General features: G+C 42.7%; 1 long non-coding RNA gene across 1 annotated transcript; it reads left to right on the top strand.

Moving 5' to 3' along the window:
• The first annotated feature begins 5,213 nt into the window (after positions 1 to 5,213).
• Positions 5,214 to 6,572, top strand: LOC131349395 (uncharacterized). The gene is made up of 3 exons (XR_009204068.1): positions 5,214 to 5,416; positions 5,711 to 5,778; positions 6,123 to 6,572. It is a non-coding gene; the product is annotated as an uncharacterized LOC131349395 (long non-coding RNA).
• Positions 6,573 to 7,354: the final 782 nt, after the last annotated feature.

Here is a 7,354-nt window from a genome sequence, read left to right as displayed (position 1 = left end):
CTCTCAGTGTACTGTACCGCCATTATAAGAGCGGAAGTCGAACCTCAGTCTTCGCCTCCTCCTCAGTGACCTCTGAGATGGCACATCTGAGGGTTCCCCGGACCAAGGGAAGAGGGGAGGTTGGTAGCCCAGCACACACTGGAAAGGAGTTAAGCCGGTGGAGGTGGGGCGCAATGAGTTTTGGGCATACTCAGCCCAAGGGAGAAACTCACTCCAGTGGTGCTGTTCGCGGCTACAGTAAGTTCTTAGAAATCTTTCAATCTCTTGATTAAGTCTCTCTGCTTGTCCATTAGACTGAGGATGATACCCAGAGCTGAGGCTGATACTGATTCCTAGACGTTTACAAAACTCCGACCACACACGGGAGGTGAACTGTGGGCCGCGACCAGAAACAATGTCCTCAGGTAGGCCATAGTGACGAAAAACTTCCTGGAAGATTGCGGTAGCAGTTTCCATGGCGGTAGGTAGACCCTTCATGGGGATTAGCTTACATGACTTGGAAAACCTGTCAATTACTACCATGACTGTAGTGAAGCCTTGCGAGACAGGGAGGTCGGTGAGGAAGTCCACTGCTAAGTGAGACCATGGTCGATGAGGAATGGGCAGTGGCTCTAGGAGTCCTTCTGGTAGCTGATGACTGGTTCAGGACTGAGCGCAAGTCGAGCATGAACGGACAAATTCCTCTGCATCGTGGTTGAGAGATGGCCACCAGAATCGTTGTCGCACCAGCTGAATGGTTCTATGGATGCCTGGATGTCCGGAACTCGGGCTCTCATGGATCCACTGTAAAACTCGCTGGCGGAGACTCGAGGGCACGTATACTTTGGTAGGAGGAACGGTAGGGGGAGGAGTTTCGGTAGACTGCGCTTGTTCGATGTCTCTCATTAGGTCCCATTGCACGGGGGCTATTCGGACGGATGGTGGGAGGATAGTTTCAGGACTGGCAGGTGGTTCTAGGGTCTCGTGGATTCTGGATAGAGCATCGGCTTTCCCGTTCTTAGAGCCTGGGCGAAATGAAACTGAAAACTGGAATCTAGTGAAGAATAGCGCCCACCTAGCCTGGCGGCAGTTGAGGCGTTTAGCATCTCGGAGATAAGCCAGGTTTCTATGATCTGTCAGCACCAGGAACGGATGGGGGGCTCCCTCAAGCCAGTGTCTCCATTCTTCCAGGTCAGCTTTGATGGATAGCAGTTCCCTGTTCCCAATGTCGTAGTTTCTTTCCGCCGGCGTGAGTGTGCGGGAGAAGGGATGAAGTTTCTTGGACTCTGGCTGGCGTTGGGAGAGCACGGCACCTATTCCACTACTTGATGCGTCCACCTCCACTACAAATGGTAGCTCAGGGTTAGGGTGGCAGAGTATCGGAGCGGAAGTTCACTTTTAGTCTCCGAAACGCAGTCCGGGCTTGATCCATCCATGTCAATTTCTTGGGTTTGCCTTTCAACAGAGAAGTTAATGGGTTTGCAATAGTACTATAATTTCGGATGAACCTCCTGTAGAAGTTTGCGAATCTGAGAAAGCGTTGTAAACCTTTGATAGACGTGGGTTCTGGCCAAAATGTTATGGCGGATACTTTCTTCTGATCCATTTCTACTCCCTTGGGCGAGATTAAGTACCCTAGGAAAGCAACGGAAGAACAGTGAAACTCACACTTTTCTAGTTTGACATATAGGCTGTGGTCTGTGAGGCGTTGAAGGACAGCACAAACATGAGAGATGTGTTGTTCATAGTTGGTGGAGTAAATAAGAATGTCGTCAATATATGCAATGACGAATTTATTTAACATATCTCGGAATACTTCATTAATGAGTGATTGGAAGACGGCCGGGGCGTTCGTAAGTCCATAAGGCATGACCATGTACTCATAGTGTCCATGTGTTGTGTGAAGCGCTGTCTTCCATTTGTCGCCCTCTCTGATCCGGATAAGATTATATGCGCTGCGCAGGTCAAGCTTAGTGAAGATCTTGGCTCCTTGTAACTGTTTGAGTGCGGCGGGCACAAGAGGAAGTGGATAGGGATACGGAACTGTGATAGCATTCAGGCCTCTGTAATCAATGCAGGGTCGAAGATCTCCATCCTTTTTTTCCACAAAGAAGAATCCTGCAGCAGCTGGTGACGTAGAGGGGTGAATGTATCCAGCCGCTAAGGCTTCTTCGATATATTCCTCCATAGCTTGTTTTTCGGGGAGAGATAAAGGATAAATGCGATTTTTTGGAGGTGTGGTGTTAGGAAGGAGGTCAATAGCACAATCCCAGGGTTGATGCATGGATAACTCGGCGGCCTTCTCTTTACTAAAGACCTCTTGGAAATCCTGGTATTCTTTTGGGAGGGTGATTTGGAGATATGCCGTTGGGCTTTCGATGGAGGTGGAGAGGCAGGGACAGATCATCTTATCGGAAAAACAGTTCTCGATGCAAAAGGGAGACCACTTTCTTAGTTCTCCATCCTTCCATGAGATATCTGGGTTATGAAGTTGGAGCCAGGGAAGGCCTAGGACGACGGGGTTAGATGGGGAGGTAAAGACGAAGAAGCTTAGTTTTTCTCGATGAAATAATCCAATCTGAACTTCTATGACAGATGTGTGATGAGTTAGTAGGCCCTTCCCAATAGGTTGATCGTCAATAGCGGTGACTCTTAGTGGTGGGATACATGGGATGGTAATGAGTCCGAGTTCTTGTACTAGATTGCGGTCAATCAGATTTACTGCAGCTCTGGAATCAATCAGCGCTGTGACGAGAAAGCGAGAATCCTTATGCAAGAAGCTAACTGGCAGAGAAACTTTAGAAACCAGTCTCACAACCTCTACCTGGGAGGTGGTAGGCTTTTCGGGGCACTGGAAGATCCGTTGACCTGGTTGTCCGCAGTAGAAACACAGCTGCTGCTGGAAACAGCGTTCGCGCTCCCCATCTGAGACACGAGACCTCCCCAGTTGCATCGGCTCAGCGGCTTCCTCTCTCTGGCAGTGGTATTCCATAGAGCAGCGCAGTGTGGAGCGAGTAGTGGAAGTCTGTGTACGATGCTGGCGGCGCAGGTTGTCAAGGCGAATAGCAGTGGATATATACTGGGAGAGTGTTGCAGTAATGTCCCTGCACGCCATTTCAGCTTTCAATTCTCTGGAAAGTCCTTCCCGAAACACTGCTATTAATGCTGTCTCATTCCAGCCTGACTGAACAGCAAGTGTGCGAAACTCAATAGCGTAATTAGCAGCAGTAGCAGTTCCCTGGCATAATTCCAATAACTGTATGGAAATGTCTTTACTTCCTGCCGGATATTCGAACACTTCCTTGATTAGGTTCGCAAGGTAATCTGCCGAGATTTTGACTTGGGGATCCGAATCCTACACTGCTGACTCCCAATCCAGTGCTTTACCCGTTAGAAGAGACAGCATGAATGCGCATCTTATGGTTTTGCTGCCGTAGGCTTCCGGTTGTAAAGTGAAAAAGTTGTCCACTTGACGCAGGAAACCCTGGCATCGATCGGCGGCACCATCAAACTTCTCCGGCAGCGCAAAGCATGGTAATTCTCTGTGCAGAGGTGGCACGGGAGCTGAGGCCGTGGTCGGCGCTTGTTGTTGTAGCAGCCGCGCGTTGGTGGCTTCTAACTCCACAACCTGGTCCTGGTAGCACCGGATCATGTGCCCTTGGCGAACGATGGTTGCACTAAGATCCGCTGGATTCTCCCTAGGCGAAGTATTCTGTAAGGATGCACCGGAGGCAGGCTTAGCAGAATCCATAATGCAGATCTTTATTAAACAAGACGGCAGGCTAGAATCAGTATCGATGTGGCAGTGCAAAAGGGTCAAAACCGGGAAATCAAACACTAGAGTAAACCGAAACAAAGCCGAGAAACGAGAGACGTAGAAAACAGGGACAGGCAAGGATCATACACGAAAATAGCAATCAGAGGCAAATAGCAAGGCTTGGTATGTAAACTGCAAGAGAGAACAATACTTCGCAGCTAACAACAGACAGCGTGCTGCTTATATAGCCGAGAACAAGAACAAAGCCATAGCCAGAAAGTCAGTATTCGGGTGATGGTGCCCTCTGGTGTTCTGGCTCTGCATATGACGTTACAATGAGTCACATATACTATAACAATATATGTATGCATGTTGCCTTTAACTGTGTGTGCAGTCACATACTTATTAACTTGGAATGTTCTTCATGACATTGACCAGGACACAGATATGAAGCCTGGTCTGCTGGCTCTAACTGTTTCCTTGTTTACACTAATCATTAGATTACTAGTAATATTTTCTCTTTTGTTTTATTTATTTATTTTTTTTGGAAAAAGAGAAATTTTTACTAGTATTTGTGAAAAAGGGTAGATCCTGGCTGTTTTATTTGAAACAAAAGTTTTCCTGTTCATCAGCTAATCATGTGGCAGCAGAACAATGCCTAAAATTATACACATGCAGGTCGAAAGCTTCAGTTAAAGTTCAGTTTACATGAGACTTAGAAGAACTGTCAGATGGATTTTGATTGAATCTTAAATATCCATTTGACCACTGAGCAGAAATGCATCTCAATGCACTACACTTTGAACCTTTATTGCTTTAATACTGACATTATTGTTGTTCCTCAATCTTGCAGTCTTTTTGCAGACATGCTGATCAGCCAGATTTTAAATACGTCTCTATACCAGAATAGTTACTTTTTCCTCAGTGCAGTGTTGGTGGTGCACTGGTGGTGGCCCTGCTTCTTTTACATACACTGCAGAGAAGGCAACCATAGAACAAGCTGTAATCTGTACACACTTGATCTATGATTATTACTACTTTGTGTTGGAATATATTTTAAACTAATCTGAACATTTTCCAATTGCTAGTCTTTAAACTCTATTCATTTAATGAATCAATCTATCTGGGTTAAACACACTCAGCTGAATCAGTATATGATCTCAATATTTCCTGTTTAATTCATTGTTCCATTGCTTTGGTTGAATTGTTGAATAATTGAAAAGTTTATCTTGACGGATTTGAAATTTTTACAGATTTTACAGAAAACTATTGTGTTATTTAGAATGAATTCATTTCCTAAATCATTTCATTTCATTTCCTATTAGCTGCTTTAACCTGGTCAGTATCATGGTGGATCTAATGCCTGGGAGCACTGGGAGTGTGGCAGGGGTAGAACTTGGGACATCAGGCCATCCCAGGTCACTATACATTCATGTTCACACCAAGAGGCCATTTAGAATCATCTGTCCAGTTTTTGGCATGTTTTTGGGAGGTACATGGACAACCATATGTACACAGAGAAAAACACACACTCTTCACTTATGTGTGGTTTTACAGCACAACCTCTTTGTCACTGTTTTCTCCTCCCATTCTCATAAAGCTACAGACACCGCTTTCAGTATTTCTCCTTTTTTATTTATAAAGTGAATATTTCTGCACCACGGAGTTCTCCACACACCTGTAAGTTAATTCACTTTACTGGTTTACATTATTTGAAATATATTATAGCCTCCAGGTTCCCAGACACCAGAAAGAACAACTGCTGTATGTACAAAGAATTTCTTGTGGCAGACAAATTCTTAATGGTCACTTTTGTATGTCGCTCTGGATAAGAGTGTCTGCTAAATGCCAGAAATGTAAATATAAATGTAAATGGTCTGCTTGATGCATAACATGATGTCCATAATATATTGCTATTTATATGGCTTCTTTTCTTTTCTTTTCTTTTCTTTTCTTTTCTTTTTAATGTTTAAGAGGTCCCGTGAAGGTTCCTGTGTTGTACAATCATATTTTTACTTTGTGCTCAGAGAGGTTTGTTTTTGGTAAGTAGAAAATATCCCTAATTTACAAAATGTAAGAAAATAATTGACAGTTTTTTTTTTTTTTTGCAAAATTCTAAAGCTTGTGATGAGGCAAGCACTTTAACTCTTCTAACACATTTATAAACTTTGTGACATTTTTTTATTATAGATTTTTATAAAATGTAGTGAACACAAGGAGTTAGAATTTAATAGAGCATGCAACTATCAGAAAATGATCAGAATTTCATCATGAAATTTTTAACATGAACTTAACATTTTTTATTTCATTTTTTTTCATGATTACAGTTTACTATTAATTAAAGAAACATTCATCACTGCTTTTGTCCATTTTTAATTACATACAGTGTTTCACATCATGTACTGCTCAGAGAACTTGTATTCAGATCAGGACACCAAAATCATCCGCCTGTCCATCTTCCTCATCGCCGGTGTGTGTGCAGGTTTTCCAGCTCTTATTTGGGCTCTCAGTGTACTGTACCGCCATTATAAAAGCGGAAGTCGAACCTCAGCCTTCATCATCTATCTCCTCTACAGTGACCTGCTGGAACTGATTCTGAATCCACTCCTTGTAACATACATTTTCAATAAGGACTTTATTCCATGTGAAATCATTTCTGATCTTTTGTTTATAGGCAGACTGTATGGACAATTGCTTCACCAGATAGTGGCCTTAGAAAGTATTTGCCAAAGATATCCATTAATTTCTGATGTTTTCACTCCTCCCTGCTCTATCATCTTCTGTATCATTTTTCGTCTAGCTTCTGGTTGTCATTTCATACATACACGGATCACTTACGCACTAACTATATTTATATGCATGTTGCCTTTAATTGTGTGTGCAGTTACATACTTATTAACTTGCAAAGTTCCTCATGACATTGACCAGGACACAGACAGGAAGCCTGGTGTACTGGTTCTAACTGTTTCCATGTTTACACTGATCATTATATACATACCATTTTTCTTGACAGTTTTTCTTAAACTTCCTTTTATGTTGGACTGTTTAATAAGTTTGAGATTAATCTCTGATCCTCTCCTCTGTGCACTCGTCTGCAGGGAGCTTGATTCCAACACACACACAGATCACACACGCAGACCACATTCATTAAATTAGAAATGGAAGTCAGTTTATAGAAAAATTTCACACCAGTTTGCAAGCATGTGACTTTGCTCAGTGTGGCTCTGTGAAATCATTGTGAAATTTTATTCTGCAGCTCTGAAACTGTTCTCCATCTTTCTGTCTTTTGCTTCCTCCCTTGACAGTATATTTTGGTCAGTATTCTTAATTAGTTCATCACTGATCAATTACATTAATTTAGTTGGATAATGTTCATGTTTTCCTAAAACATTCTACGGTTTAGATTATGATCATTATTTTGGTTGTATCCTGCCACTTCTTGGTCGCTTGTATTACATTTGTTACTGTTTATTGACTGAATCATTCAGCAAAATGTATTAATTTACAATCTTTAAAAACATTTTTTTCTCTGATTATTTTTTTCTAATTAAGGTTTGTATTTCAGTAAACCCATTTAAACCAACCCAAGCCTCAAACTTGCCCTTATTCTTAAAACTC

This window comes from Hemibagrus wyckioides, linkage group LG29, assembly GCF_019097595.1.
Source record: "Hemibagrus wyckioides isolate EC202008001 linkage group LG29, SWU_Hwy_1.0, whole genome shotgun sequence".
NCBI classification, from domain to species: domain Eukaryota; kingdom Metazoa; phylum Chordata; class Actinopteri; order Siluriformes; family Bagridae; genus Hemibagrus; species Hemibagrus wyckioides.
Note: the sequence above shows the minus strand (reverse complement) of the source record. Positions and strands in the feature narration are given on the sequence as shown.